Genomic DNA, 19,030 nt, shown 5'->3' with positions numbered 1-19,030 from the left:
CAGTTGAGATAGTATTTGCTTTAGAGTCTAACACAATGTCAAAAAAGTATCAGTTTCTGTGGCAAAATGTACTCATTTAAAGTCCATCCATTCCTCATAGTTTAAGGGAGCCTGAATAATAACGGAGCAAGCACACACAAGCACGAGGTTTCAAAATCACACCAAAAGGAGGGAGGCTGAGGCAAACGATCAATAATGTCAGTTACTTGTGTTGTTGAAAAAGATGGAAAACATCAAGGTACAAAGATGGACAACATCAGGGTACAAAGAGCAAAGGGAGCCAAATGTTTCAAAGTTTCCTGTGAAATATTATATCAGCCCCTGTGCTGCCTGCGACTGCAAGGTGTAGATCGGGCCCTGGCTGAGATAACTTTACTTTCTCAAATGAAAATCGCCTGCTGTCAGGAGCAGAGCCTTTGACTGTAATTGCCCTGAGACTTTGGAGCACTTTCCAGCTGAGATGCAGAGCTCTTCCTCCCTCCTTCCTTCTGGCAGGACTGTAAGACCTTCTTTCTTGGTAGGGCTCCAACTGTTGGCTTTGCAATGCCTGGGTACCAGCTGTATTGCTTTCTGTGCTGATAATGGCTCCAATTACTGTATTGTTCTCTTTTTCCTGTTCTAGTATTCTGAAGTGTTCATTTTATTAAAGTGACTTGGGCTGCAAAGTGGGAAAACATAGGGGGGGGAATAACCAGGATGTAAAGGTAAACATGGGTGGGCACTGTGCAGCATGGAGCACAAGCAGCAGTAGGTATAGCTGGACAGAAGCAGGACAGAAGAATGGCTGTAGTCATCATCCCATGGCTGGTCCAAGTCTTCCTGATGCCTGATACAGCATGCCAAATGCTGCTCCCTCTTACCTGATGATGTGCCAACCTCTGCTCCTCCCTCTCTTCAATGTTCCACCTTAGCACTCTCCTCCCCTCCCTAGTTCCTCTTCTGCCTCCCTCTAGCTTTTCCAATCCTAGTTGTGCAAAGAGGAATAGGAGCAGTGGAGGCAAGTAGACGGGCAGAGATGGGTGCCCCTTCCACCAAACTGCTACCTGAGGGAATGACTTGAGTTGGCTTCATGGTTGGGTAGCACCCAGATCATCACACACATGGTCACACACTCAGGCCTGCCTTTGCAGTGCTGTGCTGCTGTAACTCATCAGGAAAGAACCAGAAACCACATCAAGGTGAAGCGGGGAGGGCTACATATGTGCTGCTGTGGGCAGAGTTCATACCCTGAACACGCATACGCAAAAAGAAAAAATGACCAGTCTGCTTTAATACACATTTTCCCCAGTAGTGAACATTATGCAAGTACTCGTACTTATTGTGCTAAGTTCTTTAAGATATAGGTCAGACCTCAGTACCTGCTGGAGATCCATTTCTAGACACACAGCCCCCATGGATACCAAAACCTATCATGAATAATTTGGAAGAATCTTCTATCATGTTTAGGAAGTACAGTGAGGATCTCTTGATCTGTGATGGGTCAAATTCACAGGTCCTGAGCCCACAGATAAGGAAGGCCAACTGTACTGGTAAATGAGAACTACTGGTGGTTAGATCTCAAGGAGTTTATGAACAGCCTAATTTAAAACACACAAAAAATGGTTGGCAACCTTCAGTCTCGAGAGACTATGGTATAAGCCTACAGCACCCAGTATTCCCAGGCGGTCTCCCATCCAAGTACTAACCAGGCCTGACCCTGCTTAGCTTCCAAGATCAGAGGAGATTGGGCACGTGCAGGGTAACAATTCTAATGCAAAATCCACTTGGTTTGTGGGGCAAACCCAGACAGACACTGCAGCCTTCTCTAATTTGGTGCCAGGGCCCATGAGAAGGGGTGCACGGGGCACACTGTACTTGGGCCTGTGTCAGAAAGAGGGAGCCAAATGAGGCAAGCCAAGGAGGCAAAGGAGGGGAACTGGAAATTTCCTGGGATCTCAGAAAATGTTTGCATACATTGTGTGAAAACTAGCACTCACATTTTGTGTAAGCCTACATAATTCGTAGAAATTAGGATCCAACGACCATATGAAATTATGATCCAATGGAGAAGAGAAGGGACCCAAAAGAAACTTTGTACCCCCTGATAACTCTTCTCAGTGGCCCTGCATGGTGCAAAACCTTGCTTAAAATATTGCAATACTGATTGGATTTCTCTTGACTTCCTTTGAAGGCTTTGCCAAGAAGAACCCCCAAGTTTGTGTTTGAAACAAACCCCCAACTCAATTTTGGCAAGATCTGGTGACCTGCATTCCCACTCTCCCACCCCTAGGGAAAAGTCGCTGTTCACATCAAAGCTGTTTTGGCTTCCCTTTAAACCCGTTAGATGTTATGCCTGAGGAAGAGTTCCAGGGTGCGATCTCAGGGTACGTGATGCTGCAACCTTGCTAAAGCCAAGTATGGCTCACTCTGGCCAGTGCTTAGATAGATGATCACCTGGGAATCCAAAAGACACCATGAGCTCAGTGACAGAAGAAACGTATCCAGCATATACATGCACTAAAACAAAATTTGTTACAATTATGGCTTTAGATGAAGTGCCAATCTCAATAGCGCAGGGAAACAAAAGCCGATACAACTAGAACAGTTATTTTCAAACTTTCTGGGAACACTTCCTATATTTCTCTGCTGCTGGGCCTATGCACCTAGTGGAAGGTGTTCAGGCACATTCTAGGATACATTTTCTATCCCACAGGCTAAATTCCCCCAGCAGAATATAATGCAGAAGCTTGGCGGTGTTTCCAGATGCAAAAGTGATGACAACAAATGTCATCAGTGGACATCCAGGAACGCTGAGTTTTGGGCTGTGCAGTGCATGGCTTGGCCAGGTTTTGAGCTGTGCAGCTTAAAGGGAACAGTGCCCAGAGGCCTACTGGTCAGTTCAGTTGGGCACTGCCACTACCTTGTATCTATCCTGTCCTGCACTGAAATTTCTCCTGAGGCTGTAGGTTGCAAGAGAATATCCAGAGTGACAGACAAGCCTCCTTGAGAGAAATCTGCCCACAATTACTGATCTTTAAATCAAAGAACCCCAGAATTCTTGGGAACGTGGTTCGAAAATCACTGATCTAGGACAACAATGTATCCAGCAAAAATAATACATGCTTAAAAATGTGGAGTGAACTCGCGACTGGCAGCTTTAAGGACTGAATTCTTTACATGAAACCCAGACAGTGAAAGCTCTGACATCAGTGGAGTGCATGGATTTGTGGAGGAAACAAATGGGTCAGCAGCCCAGCACTCCCACAGGCTGCTCATGCAGATGTCCTTGATTTGAGCCACTTCAGGCACGCTGACAAACCAGCTGTTTTTTTATTTGCTTTTACTTCCACAGGCAAATATAGGAAGTCAGTGACTTGTTCCACTTAGCTGCTCCCCATGCAAAAAGCAGCACTAATATACCAGAGGAAGATTCCATAGCAAGAGGGTATACAGATAAATCCTCCAAAGGCAAAACATCAATACTGCCAAGAAATTCCCACAGTTTTAAATCTATTTGGGGCTCCAGCAGATGAAAAGAAAAGGCGGTCAGCTCCATGCAGACACATTTCAATGCACACATCTCTTCCTGCATCTCTTTCCGTGCACTGCAGGGAAAATACATGTTGCTGTACTGACTTACATAATGCAAAGAACTGAGGACATGTATGGACTGAAACTGTGTGTGTTTGTGTGTGTGTGAGAGAGAGAAATGATCCCCCTGCTACAGGCATACCCTGGTATCCACAGGAGTTCTGTTCTGGAACTCCTAAGGGTTTCCCCATCCCTTTAAAAGGCATAATAACGTCACTTCTGGTTTTATCCCCCCCCCCCAACAAAAAAAACAGAAGTGACTTTTTTGGCCTAAATAGCCCATCTGAGGCCCACAGAAGCTCTGGGAAGATGTGCACGGCCTATGCAGAACTCAGAAGACTCTCCCCTCACCTCTGGATGGTGCCTCCCCTTACCCAGCTCCCTCATGTCACACAGTTCCCCTCATCTCTGGAGGGTGCAGGGGGCCTTCCCGTATCCACAGTTAAGTGAAACCATAGATACGGGATCCACAAATTGGGGGCCCCCCTATACATATTTTGGATCCAGCAAGAAGGCTAGACAGGCCTCAATGCGTAGAACTGCATGTTCAGCTTCCACTGCATGCCTAAAAATTCCAACTCCTTTGTGAGGTGGGACTAGAAAGGCAAGTTTTCCAGTCCAGGTTTCCAGGACCCTGTTTGTGATAAAAACACAGATCTGCAAGGAGGAAAAAGGAGGACTGGTGGATTCGTATCTAGAATGTAAAGGGTTAAGCCAAATGCCTCCCCCTAACACCCACTGCTTCTCTGTTGGAAATAATGCCCTCCTAGTCCTATTTTATAAACAAAAAGTGCAGCTGTGAAATGTAATGATAATGCACTGTGCAACTGTGGTTTCGAAGTTTCAAGGCTGAGGTGCCACTAGTGAGAAAGCTTTCTCAGTAGTGGCACCACAGCCTTGAAACTTCGAAACCACAGTTCCGGATTTTGAAATCTTACTGATAAGGGCCACCAGCAGGGGATAACAGTGGTGAAGCCTCCAGCACCCTGAGCAGGGCCTATCAAACTGACCCTTACCTTCCACTGCTGAGGAGAAGCAGTATGCAGCAACACCTACCCCTACAATGGTTTTCCCTCCATGGTGATGGGTTCTCCTCCTTCAGGTCTGCTCTACAGGAGAGGGTGAGCACCTCACCTTGGCACTTCTTAACATGGTCACTAATTGTTTGCCCACTCACCAAGCAGCAGTGCTGATGTGACTGGTGGCAACAGAGGAGCAACTGCCACTACCTCTCCCTCAGTGATGGGAGAAAGGTGGAGGAAGGATGGGGCACTGAAGGGTATCTTGCGGAGGAAACCCTAAAAGTTGAAGCTTTTCTTGCAAACAAAGACAGCATCTGAAGCAAGCAGCCTCCCACGGATCTTAAAACATCAACACACATGGGCTCAGACCACTTAGGCTTTATAGCTAGCATCTTTACTTGGGCCCCAAGGCTGATTGGTTCTCAGCCTGAGACAAAATAGGGCAGCAGTCCAATTTTCCAAAATTCAAGGCCAGGCTTACTTAGTGTCAGGCACAATAAGGAAGAAAATGCATTCAGTTCATTTCTAGTTGGTTGAATTACACACACACACACACACACATACGTTTCAGGGTTCTTGTTGTAAGCTCAATTCAGTTTGCTGAGTGAGGAAAAGCATCTAGCCACATGTCATTGACAAGATGATAATCACGGGGTGTCAGGAAAACAGAAATGGAAGCAAACATGCAAACTGACATAATTATATCCACTCAACTGACAATATAGGAACGTGTAAATTGCTGAGCTGAATTAGATCACAATTTGCCTAGCCTGTCACACCAGAAAGATCAAGCCAAATGCCCCAGAAAAACTCATAAGCACACTGCTCAGAAGTAGAACATACCCAGGTTCTTACCTAACAAAAGCCAAAATCAGGTACAATAAAAACTTCCTTAAAGCCAACAAACACAGACTATTTTTCACATTTTAATACCACCCTTCTTCTCAGGAGCTCAGGGTGGTGCACTTAGTTCCTCCCCTCCTTCACAACAACCCTGTGAGGTAGGTGAGGTTGAGAGATAGTGACTGGTCCAAGGTCACACAGGAAGATTTATGGCTGAGCGGGCATTTAAACATGAATGTTCCAGCTTCAGAACACCATTCTGGCTCTTAAAGAACAAAAAGCACAGTACAAGAGCTGCACAGGGACTGAGGGAACAGCAGGTTCAGCCTGCAATCCCATACACACATTCCTGGAAGTAGGCCCCATTGAACACAATGAAATAGACATACATAGACTTGTCCTGTCATTGCCCTGTTTCATGCTTGCTCCGGTCTAAGTGAAATGGCTGGCACAATCACCTGGACTATTTAAATCAGAGCTATTCAAACTGGGTCGTCACGACACCCCAGCCTGACAGCCCTGGCCTCTGCCCCCTTGGGGACTGCAGGGACTGGGACGCACTCAGCAGTCCCTGCAGCAGCCTGTCCAAAAGTGAAAGTGCAAAACCGGAAGTGGAGCGCAATCGCTCTGCTTTCATTTTTAGAAGGCTGGGGAGCCCTGCAGAAGCTCGCACAGGGCTCCCCACACCCCCGACAGGCTGCTGCAGGGACTGGTGAGTGCATTCCAGTCCCTGCAGCCCCCTTAGCAATGGGATCCTGGGGATTGTGTTGCTGCCTTCCCTCCGCCCCCACTACCTTTCTCCCCTCCCCTACAAGGACTTACCGCAGTCTTCAAACTCCCTGAGAGTTTGAAAACCACAGATTTAAACTATTGCTTTCTCTGTTTTGGGGGGTGGCTGAACATGTATACTTGAATCTGTGTGGGGTTACCGTGTGTAAGATATGGGCTGACTGTATTTTCATGATACAAAGAGCACTTCTGGAATTCAAAAGTATCGAAGATCAGCAAGTTCTGTTCTCCTCCACATTTTTTTTCTTTCTCAATGGATGTAGCTGGAAGAATCCTTGAAATCTCTGAAGAGCTGTTCTACAACTAGTTGTCATTTGACCCTTCTCCTAGAACAGAGTGCTGGAGTATATGAAACATGAGAAATTAATTACAGGCACTTAGAGAATCAGATCTTCCTTCTCCTTTGTGTGAGCCTCAGCATCATCTCAGACACTTGTAAGGATGTCATCTATCATCTATGTTTCAGTGATTTTTACCTCCCAGAGAACCCATTAATGAATCTTCCAGCAGCAGAGGATTATGTTGCTTCACAATGCAAGACAGAAGAGGTATAATATGAAATTAAGCACCTTCAGTGTTATTGGGCAATTTGATAGGATAATGGCATGACAACTGAAATTCTCCACAACAAACACACAATTTTAAGAGAGATTGCAGGGGTGTCAAGCAAACAATGTGTAGAAGCTGTTTATTCAACTCACAGGATAACTGGGCTCTTCTAGCACCGCCCATTCAACATTGCTGCTTCTGCCAGGGCTCTGGGAGGGTGAGATGGAAGGAGGCTTCAGAAGGCAAATGAATGTGGGCACTATGGGCAAAGAGACAGACCAAGTGGAGTGGGAGATGCTGCTGAACCATGAAGTGATGGCAGAAGTAGCACAGCTGAAAGGGTGGCCCGCGTGACTTCCGTATCTTGAAAATATGATCAAGATTTGCACATTTTTTTCTTCTGTATTTGCAGACAATGAGAGTCTATCTGAAAATAAAGTGCTTATTTCTGGCCATCACCTGTTTAATGACATCATTTTCAGTTTAATGATGTCACTTCTGGCACTCGGCAGGTGCCATGAATGCTCTTTATATATGAATCGCTGGATGAAACGAGTTGGCACCCCTGAGCCACTTACTGAGTGACACATATTTTAGAGAATGCTAAATGTTAGTGCTGTTTGCTTCAGCAGAAAATGCTGCTGTCAGAAGCTATAATCAGGTATAAATCTGAAACACGCACAACGCTTTGCAGTCATAAATCTTCACATGTCAAGCAATTGACAACAACAAAAAATCTTTTTTTTTTTCATCCTCACATCACAGGTGGGACGAGACAAATGCTTCTTTTGGGATCGCTGTTATGTACAACAGGGGAGGAGGGCTGTCTTAAAATTGTTTTTAAGGTGAGGGGCAGTCTACTCTCTGCTCACATGGGAGATCCATGTTAAGATTTGCTATTCCCAAGAAATCTGGGAACACTGGAAGATAAACCTGTCATGAACAGGTACAAGCTAGGTCCAAGTTTGACCCCATTTTGAGAGGTGTACTGCTTCTTTGCAGCTGGGTGGGGAACGAGGTAATAAACTGAGAAAGGAATGTGCTACCTGTTCCTCAGTGCCCAGGGGGACTAGGTAGCCAATCACAGAGTGGAGCGGGAGATAGCTATCTAGTCTAGCCGCTTGGTTCATCTACCAAGAAATGTTTCAGTTACAGTCCAGAGCTTTGAGATCTGGATCCCTGAGTTGGAGGGAGCCCAAGACTTGCAAGGATTGGTATAAGCCTGTAGCGTAGGGCTTTTCAAACTGGGGCACTGCAACGCCCCAGCCTGTGGACCCTGGTCTCTTTCTCATTAAGCGGCAGGGGCAACCAGGAGGCAGGGAGGAGGAGGCAGCAGTGTGATCCCCAGAATCGCGTAGCTCAGGGGGCTGCAGGGGCTTGGGTACACTTACCAGAGCCTCCTGCAGCCTCCTGGGGGTGTGGGGAGCCCTATGCGGCTGCCTGCAGGGCTCCCCAATGCTTTAGAAGTGAAAGTGGAGTGATCGCGCTCCACTTCCACTAAATCGGAAGTGGAGCGCAATCGCTTCAGTTTCAATTTTGCAGCTTCAGGGAGCCCTGCGGAGGCTGCAGGAGGCTCTGGTAAATGCACCCAAGCCCCTGCAGCCCCCTGAGCTGTGCCATCCTGGGGATCGCGCTGCTGCCTTCCCCCTGCCCCCGCTGCCTCCACCCGCCCCCGCAAGGACTTACAGTGGTTTTCAAACTCCCAGAGAGTTTGAAAACTGCTGCTGTAGTGCCACAGAGCACAATCCTATGCATGTCTTCTCAGAAGTAAACCCCATTAGAGTCATGGGGCTTACTCCCATGAAAGTTTGGATAGGAACGGGCTGCCAGAGTCCTGAGCTGGCACTGGTGTATTCACAGTGGTGGCAGTCCTACCAAGATTTGCTGCTCAGTAATTTGGTTTAGGGCCCAATCCTATCCAACTTTCCAGCACCGATGCAGCTGCAATGTAGCCTCGAAAAAAGGGAACAAAAATTCCCTTACCTCAGGGCTTTTCAAACTGGGGCATCGCGATGCCCCAGCCTGCAGACCCTGGCCCCTGCCCCCTTAAGGGGCGGGGGCAGCCTGGAGGCAGGGAGGAGGCAGCGGCGCGATCCCCAGGATCGTGCCGCTCAGGGGGGCTGCAGGGGCTTGGGTATGCGTACCCAAGCCCCTACAGCCTCCCGGGGGTGCGGGGAGCCCGGCGCGACCTGCAGCAGGGCCTCCCACAGCAGTGAAAGTAGATGTGGAGCGATCAGGCTTTAGCGGAGGCAGGGCGCAATCGCTCCACATCTATTTTCACTGCTGTGTGGAGCCCTGCTGCAGGTCGCGCCGGGGTCCCTGCACCCCTGGGAGGCTGCAAGGGCTTGGGTACATGTACCCAAGCCCCTGCAGCCCCCCTGAGCAATGCGATCCTGGGGATCACGCAGCTGCCTTCTCCCGCCCCTGCTGCCTCCCCCCTTCCACCCACGCAAGAACTTAGTGGCTCTCAAACTCTCCCAGATGCTTTCCCAGAGAGTTTGAGAACCACTACCTTACCTGGAAGAAAACTATGTGACTGCCCTCCACCACAGGATGAAGCGCACGCCCTGTTAGCATGGTTGCATCAGTGCTGGAACACTGAATAGGATTGGACTCTTAATTGGCTAAGAACTGTGCCTTAAGGTCCTAAGGTTCGTTGTGCCCTCTTGAGATTGCAAGGAATGGAAGAACTGCAACTAAGAACTGTAGGCTTGACACTTAAACTGAGATTTAGACCTCTTAAGTGCCTGGCCTACCTAAGAAGCTAAATTGGGCACCTGGACTGCTAGAAATTGGGATAGTAGGGCCAGGGAGGTACAACCAGAGTGGGGACTGGGCCTGATCCTGACTTCGACAAAAACCAACAGCCTATGTCTTTGTGCCTGCTTCATGTAAACCCTACGGGCTCAGAAGTTCCTCACTACTATCATATGGGAGAGCAGCTTTCCCTGACCTGGTATCACCACTGAGGGCTAAGTTATCTTTATACCTGCCCCCAATCCAAGACTGAAAAGATGGCCCAAGGACACAATACTCCACACCCCAGTATTTATATTGCTTAGTCAATTACACTACTGATGGTTGGGAGGGATGTGGAAACACAGTGAAAGCAGCTTGGGGTATCCAAGACTCAAAATCAGTGAACATGGAGGAACCACCAGTCCACAACATACACAACTTGTTAGTTGGATGAAATACTCTGTATCAGATGGAATTAGTGTACTCTTAGTGTGCTTTCTTAAATATAACTGGGAAGGATTATGTGGACATTGTTCAGCTGTGTGATCCAGGTCCAAGTTTTTTATCTATTCTTAGTTCATTTTTATCACCGATGTGGTTTGTTCCTTAATGCATCTGTTTATACATTTGTCTGATTTATAAAGACAGCGACAATATCTAGGCTAACAATGAGGTACAATATTGAATAAAAGTTAGAGCATGTTACAGATGGTTTCCAGGCAGTCTCCCATCCAGGCATCTTATAAGACCATATGAGCTTAGCTCAGGCAGCGAAAGTATCAATCTCTGGAACATCCAAGAGGAGGAATGGGTTGTAGTACAAAATTTATTGGGTACTAATCTTGTAACCCAAACTGAATGGCTTGCACAGGCAGTTCCTTCTCTTTTGTTCCCCTGGTCAATCGGTTTGCTCTTCAGGGCTCCAAGGGGCAAGCTGAGAAATCTAAAGAAGCATCGTGACTAGATTTTCTTAACTCTACGTGCAACTTAGAGACCTTTCCAAACCATGCTGCTTCTCATGTGAGGTTCATCTTTGGCTAGCCTCCTCATAACATGAAACTGGTCCACTTTCTTCTGTTTGGTGGCAGGGGGATGTGTAGGTGCGGCCTGGGATTACCTGGGCAGCTGCACATTCCAAGGTAAACCCTGAAAATTTATTCATCCCTTGTTCCGTACAATGAAAGCTAGTTTACAATTCTGTTTTACAAAGGTTCCAGAAAATATAACCAAAAAGTTGTGTTTTTCAAATATTTCCTATTAGGGAAAATTTGCACTATTTCTAGTATTTGCTTTTGTTGATATTCATCCCATCTGGTCAAACTGATCGGCACTGTGCACATTAGTCGACCAGCCAAATGACAAAATTAGTTGTTTTGTGTGAACATATGGTGTCAAATATTTTTTTCTAGGTTAAGGAAACCAAGGAGTTTGTTACCATGCTAGCGTGACTGTACAATAAAAATATATCGAAGTTTAGTAAATACGTGCATTGATTAACCAGGTTAGCATACCCTTCTTTTTAAGTTGCTTTTGCACCAAAACAGTGATATTTTAAGTTACAGGGTTCACCGTAACTTTTGTGCCCCAGGAGTCATTTTATTATATCTGGACCTGCATATTACCTCCAGGTGTGAAATGTGGTAATAAAACTTCTGTAAAGCTTTCATCTGTAGATCAGTTACAGTCTGTAAACTTACATAAATTTTGCCAATCAGGGTAAATAGCAGCTTTGGTGGAGTTTTAATGGGAAACCTCCCATTGGTATACCAACATCCTCTAAAGTATAATGCAACATGTGCTCCCCTACAGTAGAAACCTTTATTTTCTAAGCCCTAGACCACCTTCAAACACTTACACCAACATATGGGAGTTGCTTCTCTGTGATCAGTGTTTCCCAAACTGTGGGTCAAGGCCCACTAGTTGGGTCACAAGCCAATTTCAGGTGGGTCCCCATTCATTTCAATATTTTATTTTTAATATATTAGACTTGATGCTACCATGGTATGTGACTGCATTTGGGAAAATGTTACACATTTGTACTTTTAACAGGCTACTATATAACAGGCAACTATGTAACAGGCTACTTTTAACAATGATAGTAAATGGGACTTACTCCTGGGTAAGTGTGGGTAGGATTACAGTCTAAGTTTGTTAAAAAATGTTCCTGTGTGATGATGTCACTTCTGGTCATGACATCACTTCCACTGGGTCCTGACAGATTTCCATTCTAAAGAGTGGGTCCTGGTATTAAAAGTTTGAGAACCACTGCCTTAGTGATTGAATGGGAAAGACCCATACAATTGACCCACAGTCCCTATGGTTGTGGTGTTTACCACACACATTTTGCAATCACATTGATAATACCATGAAGAAGTGATTTCACATGGATTTGAATGGAGTGCTAGCAATAGCTCTAAGTATGAATATTTGGTTGAAAGGGATTTCTGTTCTTAGTAGAGTATTACTGGATCTTTGATAATTAACATAAGAAACTGGAGTCCACTTTTATTGTCATTTTCTAAAACAAACTTCTCTTTCATCCTCAGTTTGAACTCATTACTTCAATGGCCTTTACATCAGATCTTTCAAAGCTGACAGAATATGTCAACCAAAATTCTATCTTTATTTTGGATTTAAAAAATGTCAAAGAACAGCACAGGGCAGAAGAAGTTAAACAGAATAGAAACATTTGTAAAACATTAGTACAGAAAACATATATCAAAGAACATTAAGTAGACAGCTTCCTGTTATAGGGGTCTATTTTAATTTCAGAGGTCACTACTCTTTAAAACCCAGAGGGACAATAAAAATAAAGGAACAATCTCATATCATAACTTCAAACCAGTTGCCCATAAAAGTACCTCTGCTTACCCAAGGTTTTACCTTCTATTAGTGAATGAGGGTCCAATCCTATCCAGCACTGGTACAACAAAATGCAGCCCTGAGAAAAGGGAACAAATGTTCCCATACCTTTAGGAGGCCTCTGTGATTGCCTTCCCACCACAGGAGACAGTGCATGCCCCATTGGCACAGCTGCACCAGGACTGGGAAATTGAATAGCACTGGGCCCTTAGACTGCAGTCCTGTACACATTTTTCTGAGAGTAAGCCTGCTGAACACAATGGGCTTTACGTTTGAGAAGAAATGCAGAGGATTGCATGGTTCATTTTTTTTTCCAGTTCTCAACAGGATGGATCTCTCTTTACAAGCCAAGACCATTCTGAATGTACTTCAGTTTCTAGGGACGCTCCCAAATGTCTCCCCAAACTTCTCCCTGATTTTGGAATTCCAAATTACCTGGTCTTGATTCTAAAGTGAAACTGATGCATTAGGAACACTCCATTGTTTCATGCAAAAAATAAAATAAAACCCCCATTTTGGATGGAGTACTGTACTAAAACAATTGACCAGAGTTTTTCGTTCCTTCATGTTTTTCCTTCCTCTATACTATCAATACACATGCATACATTAATAGAAACATGTAAAAGAATAACAGAAACGTACATAATTGGTTATAGATTCTTTTTGTGTGGTGTTAATTCATTGGAGGGCATGCACTCATCAGTAAAGCATGCACAAAAAGACTTGTGATGCAATTTTACCCATGATCATATCCAAGAGGTTCCCCCCTCCGCCTCAGTGCTTATTCATGCACATTTGTTCATTGGTAATACAGAGAGGGAAGAGGGTATAAATCAGGGGTGTCCAAACACTTTGGCATGAGGGTCACATCATCTCTCTGACATTGTGTTGGGGATTGGGAAAAAAAGAATTAATTTACAATTTAAAATTTGAATAAATTTACATAAATGAATATATTAGAGATGGAACTTATATGAATGAATGAAGGTCTTGCAGTAGCTCAGGGCCTATAAAAGGCCTCACACAAAGCAAGGTCAGCCTTTCCTTTGCTGCCACTGCTGCATCACAGACGTGAAACAGCAAGTAGTGGAGGAAGCCCTTATCCCACAGCTCAGGTGAGAAGTCAAACAGTTGTCCTCTTGCTGACAGCAGTTGCGTCAGGCCAACACAGGCTCCATCACATCTCTGGAGGGCCAGAGGCTCATTGGAGACAAGTGGCCCCTGGGCTGGGGTTCGGCACCCCTGGTATAAATGAACAGAATAAGTGAAGAAACACAGCAAACTGCACCCTAGAACACCATCCCATCTCTATGTAATTTTGGAGATATGCTCAAACAGCTAAAGCCATTGCTTGCATGCTGCTGAGTCAGCTCCAGAATTCCACTTTTGTGACCCCTCCCACCTCCCCTCAATTAAAAAAAATAATCTTGAGTGCACTAGTGTGTGTGTAAGTCTGCTCCCCCCCCCCACAGTAGCTAAAGAGGGAGGCCAAGCCACTCAACCCCTTTCCTTTCCTTCAGCTTTGACTGTCCTGGCTGCAGCCTCCTAGCTCACCCAGATCTGTTTGAAATGACCCAAAAGAGCAGAAAATGCCAAACTCCCAGCATGCTCTGCTCTTCTGGGTCATTTCAGACTGGAGCGAGGAGGTTGTGGGAGGTGAAGATAAAGGTAAGAGAAACAGCAGGGGTATGCGGCATTTGACCTCTTGATCTCCTAACCCACTTGGTCACTTACTAAGCATCTGGGGCCAAGGAGGTGGAGAGGTGGAGCTGCCACCCCTACTTTCCCTCCTTCCTCCAGCAGTGCTACAATTTGGATCTTCTTTTCACTCACTCATAGTAAGTAGTGGGAAGACACAAGGTGCAGGGCCTGTCTCCTAATTCCACTGTGTTACCCCCTTCACAAACTAACAACTTGATATGAGACTTTTATAAGTAGATTGACCTTGGGTAAAGCAACATTTAAGTCAGTGGGTCAATGCCACAACCCAATCCTAACTTTCCACGTGGTGATACAGTGGTGCCACATTGGCGCTTGCTGTATCCCACAGAGAAGTTTTGGCCTCCAGAGGACTCCTTGGGGTAAGCCTATGCTAGCGCCCTGGATATTCTTGGACCTGTGCCAGTGATACAGCAGGCACAAATCTGCACAGTTCCAAGTAAGGGGATTGAGGGTAAAAAGGGGGTCAGGCTTCGATGGATACCAGTGCCACAAATCCACCCCTTTCCCAGTCCTAATCTGCCTTTCTCCCACCCCTGTTACCACCCATTCCATCCACCCCCTTGTGCACATTTACCTGAGCTGGCTAAAGGCATGAAGAGCAGACTACTTGTGGTGGCGATCTGGCTGCGTGCTCTGCACTCTTTTTACAACAACCAGAAAGCAACTAGTACTACCAGAATATTTGTTCTGGTGGCACTAGGCGCCATTAGTTTAACATGGTAGCCACTATGAAAATGATGACTTTTCCCCAAGTTTAATTTTCCTTTCCAAACTACTCCAGCAGACAGCGATTTGAAAATTCAGTATACAGCCATCTCTTCGAAAAGATTTTATACAGAAAGGGGGGAATCAAGATTATGCAAACACTCAGTGCACAGGAAACTCAACCATAGAGGGATGAAAATTCTCAAGCTTATATATTACGATGACATGCTCCAGCGCCAACGATGTTGCTACATTTTGTGGAACAACTATGGGTTTTGACTGAGCTCTCTCTCCAATGTTAGCCAGACAGATGTAAGAGCTTTCCCATTCTTGCCAAACGGCTCCACAAAGTGTGCCAAGTGCACAACTGTGGTGTGAAAAACATGGATTAATAGGCTACCACTCCCCATTTCCACACTGCCTCCCATGGTAGAGAAACCTTAATCTTATTTTCATTTGTCAAAGGCAGGAAACAGATAGTACATGTCCTCCTGTTAGAACCAGAATCTAGATATTGTAAGTTACTTCCATGAAATTACATGCAAAGAAACACAACAAGCAATGAAGAAAACAAGTCATGGTTTGTCTGTTCCTTCCTATAGGAAACTGCTATAATTCAGGCTGTCGTGTAGGCAGCCCGCCTCTACATCTCCGTCATGGTACATTTTCAGCTATTTGAGCTGCATCACTAATAGCTAGTACCACTTCTTCCTTCTGATCAAAAAGAACAGTTGTAGAAATGCAACCTACACTGTCAGCTTAATCATTACACTTTCAAGCATCTTAAATCCAGATATCCCCAATTCAATTACCGAACAGACAGTATGTTGCATTAATCAGACTGCATTCATCACAGATGAATAATCCTGTTAAATCGCTTTCTAACTTATTTTTTTCACAGGCTTTTCCTGCCCCAGACAAGAGAGAGTGGTTAGTGTGGCTGGCCACCCGTTTAGACAAGCAGTTGGTTATTTAAAGTTATGCTAGCTCATTAAAATCCAGCTCGCTGCTGTTTATCTACATCCTGTCTGCCTCAGTGACCCAGAGGTTTCACTGAAGTCTTTTGCAATTACTCCTCTATTTGTTAACTGAGCATTAATAAGAAAAGAAGTGGCACTCCTGCAATTTCCCAAAGAGCATTTTGAGGTGAAACCAGGCTCCACAAAGTTATCTACAATTTTTTTTTCTTATCAGAAATGTTTCTTTCCTGTTGTCATCATCTTGTCACAGCAATGCCTGAATTACATCCATCTCAGAAAAGTTGCTACCCTTATGAGAACAATCACTGCACAGTGCAAAGAAAGGATGGCCCCCAGTAAGGACTGGGGACTGGCAACAAGGAAGTGGCAAGCTGTTATCACTGTAAATCAGTGGTTCCCAGGTTCCCCTGCTTGCAGGGGAGGGGCAAAATTGGCAACGTGATTGCACTGCAACTCCCAGGTAAGCTTAAAAAACTTCTCACCCCAGCAGCAGCGCATTCACAGTGATCATATTGCTGCTGTTGCTGTCATCCTGTCCCTTAAGGGCGTGGTGATAGAGCTTCCCTGACTGGGGCATCAGAAATCAGAATCTCATTGAACCACTGTGTTCAATGAGACTTACTCCCAGAAAGGGTGGATAGAACTGCAGCCATAGTGGCTGTAGTGAGCAGAAATGCCAGCACACCAACATTACATTGGTTATAGGCAATCTTGGATTTGTTTGCACATGAGCAGAACAGAAGCATACTCTGTGAAATCCAAGATGGCAACATTCATGCCTGGAAAACTGGATAATCATTCATCAATCATTTCTACAATTTAGGAAGCAGGGCTTTAGTGAAAAGGAGGGAAGGAAGACAAAATTCTGTTCATGCAAGAATACAGCAGTCTTCTGAATCTATTCAGTTTGTGTATCAGGTCCCCCAAATACACAGCTTACACACCAATGATTTATGGCCTGGGGAGAAGCTGCACTTATTAGGAACAATGAACACAAAGGGGCCAGAACATGGATTAGCACCCCAATACTAAACAAATTTCCAGTGCTTCTGCAGTCACAATGCAGGCCTAAGGTAAAGGAATTCTGGTGGCACGTGTATTAGCGTGCCACCGGCGTTTGCCCTGCCCCCGCATGAGGCACAGGAGGGGACAGCCTCACAGCCAATTGGCTGGGGGCTAATTGGTCTGGGGACACGTGCAGGCTGCTCGGAGAAGCCCGCACAGTCACCCACCCGCCCACCCTTTGGCAGTCCGAGACTAGCTGGTCACCTTCTGGGGCCAGGTAGGAATTTTTGCCATCAGCCTAATTGGCACATCGGTTGGTGGTTTTTTGCCTACCCCGGACTGTGGAGTAAGGGGCGGAATGGGGGTTTTCCACAGGTCTTCTTGGTCACTTTAGGCAGGTGTCGTGCGGGTTTTGGGTAGGTAAAGTCATATCAGTGTACACCGCAGGGTGGCAAGGGCCGGGTGGACTCCATGCTTGGTCATGCTGGCATTCCTGGCTGGGTGACGCAGGCTGGGTGAACCTCGGCCTGGTGGTAAAGGCGCACTGCGGGTTCACTCGGGTGCCCCTTCTGGGTGACAATGAAGGGGGCGGCAGGCTTGTACTGACGCTGCCCAGAGTCTAGTGTGGTCGCCCAAATCACTATAGGGGGAAGTAGGGGGAAGAATCACAGGCAGCTCCATTTCCCCCATGTAGAACTCGCATGACTTATTTGTTAGGCCCTGTTGCAATCTGAAGTATATTTAAATAGTTAATAAAATGGCCCTTTGTACCATATGCCCTTGCCTGTGTCTTTATTGGGTGGTGCTAGGTAATAAACATTCTCTTATCTTGAGGAGACCTCCAAGACTGCCATACCATCACAGGCCACAGCATGCACCCCTGTGGCATGGGTACAACAGTACTGGAAAGTTAGTTAGGATTGGGCTGTAAGTCCCCTTAAAGGAGATAACTGTCACATAGAATCTTGCAAGGCAAATGTTTTTCACATGCCTTTATGGCTGGTGTAAATTAGCGCTTTGTTCAGCATATTCCAGCAAACGCAGTTCACAAATACAACAGAGTGTTTGATGATGTACCTTTGCTCCAGGAATGAACCCTTTCACTGGTTGTGATGTAATACTCCTCCCTCTCCAGCAGTTACATAATACAGTTACACAACACAGGTCATCAACTGAGTTGAAACTAGTAACTCTTTCAAAAATGCACACAGAGATGACAACGGGTGTCCCTCCCCCCAAGTATTCAATTTCACATTTGCACATGTTGACAGCTCACTTCCAATTCATTTAATTTGCTTTGTCAACCTTGACCTGGTTTAGCTTGCTTGATGAACTTGTTTCTTCAAAACAAGCAAAACAACAGCAAAAAATGTTTCCTCTACTGTGGCAGCCCAGTGAAGACACTGTCCACCAAATGCAAGTGACAAGAAACAAATGAGTATTCATCACAAGTATTGTACGTGGTATAATATCTGAAAATCTTTTGATGACTTGCCATGTTAGGATTTTTGCTCCTGGAAATGCTGCCACTAGTCTTTCTGTACCTAGAATGTACACCAGTCCCTGCTGAAGGATCAACCACAGGTAAGCAGGAAACAAACTATTTTTCTCTTCTTAACTCACGATTAGCCATAAAAGTAAAAAAAAAAAAAAGAAGAAGTTTACAGGCGATTCCATGTCTAGTCACTAAAAGGTAGTTGTTACTTGCTTAAGGGGAACAAGTAAGTGACTATCTTCAAACCTGAATTAATTCTCAATAGTCCTATCAATGTCAATTGTGCTGATCATTAGTTCAGGATTGAGGGCATACCAATTGCAAAACCAACATTTTGGCATACGTGTCAGAGAGGTTATTTCTGACAGGCATGTGAGAAATGCCCATAGGAAAGCTGCTTGAGGAGAAATCTGGTGACTCTCTAAAGGTGCACTAAGCTTTACATCTGCAAGATGGAAACAACAATACTCTACTGCAGTGGTTCTCACTTTCCACACCAGGACCCACTTTTTAGAAACAGAATCTGTCAGGACCCACCAGAAGTGACGTTGTCAAGCAAGACAATTTTAATAATCCTGGGCTGCAATCCTACGCACACATAACCAGGAGTAAGCCCCATTGACTATCATAGAAAAGAATATGCAGAGTAGCCTATTAAAAGTATAGATCTGTAATATTTCCCCAAACGCAGTCACATAACATGGGAGCATCAAGTCTAATAAATTGTAGTGGTTTGGGAGGTGGACTTA

At 45.4% G+C, this 19,030-nt stretch overlaps 1 protein-coding gene and 1 pseudogene across 3 annotated transcripts in view; both read right to left on the bottom strand.

Moving 5' to 3' along the window:
* CDH18 (cadherin 18) overlaps window positions 1-19,030 on the bottom strand; it is a 181,570-nt gene that overhangs the window by 138,830 nt on the left and 23,710 nt on the right. The window lies entirely within an intron of this gene.
* LOC136650127 (5S ribosomal RNA) lies at window positions 1,637-1,755 on the bottom strand (annotated as a pseudogene).

Source organism: Tiliqua scincoides, chromosome 4, assembly GCF_035046505.1.
Source record: "Tiliqua scincoides isolate rTilSci1 chromosome 4, rTilSci1.hap2, whole genome shotgun sequence".
Classification (NCBI taxonomy): Eukaryota; Metazoa; Chordata; class Lepidosauria; order Squamata; family Scincidae; genus Tiliqua; species Tiliqua scincoides.
This window is presented reverse-complemented; position numbering and strand designations above follow the sequence as displayed.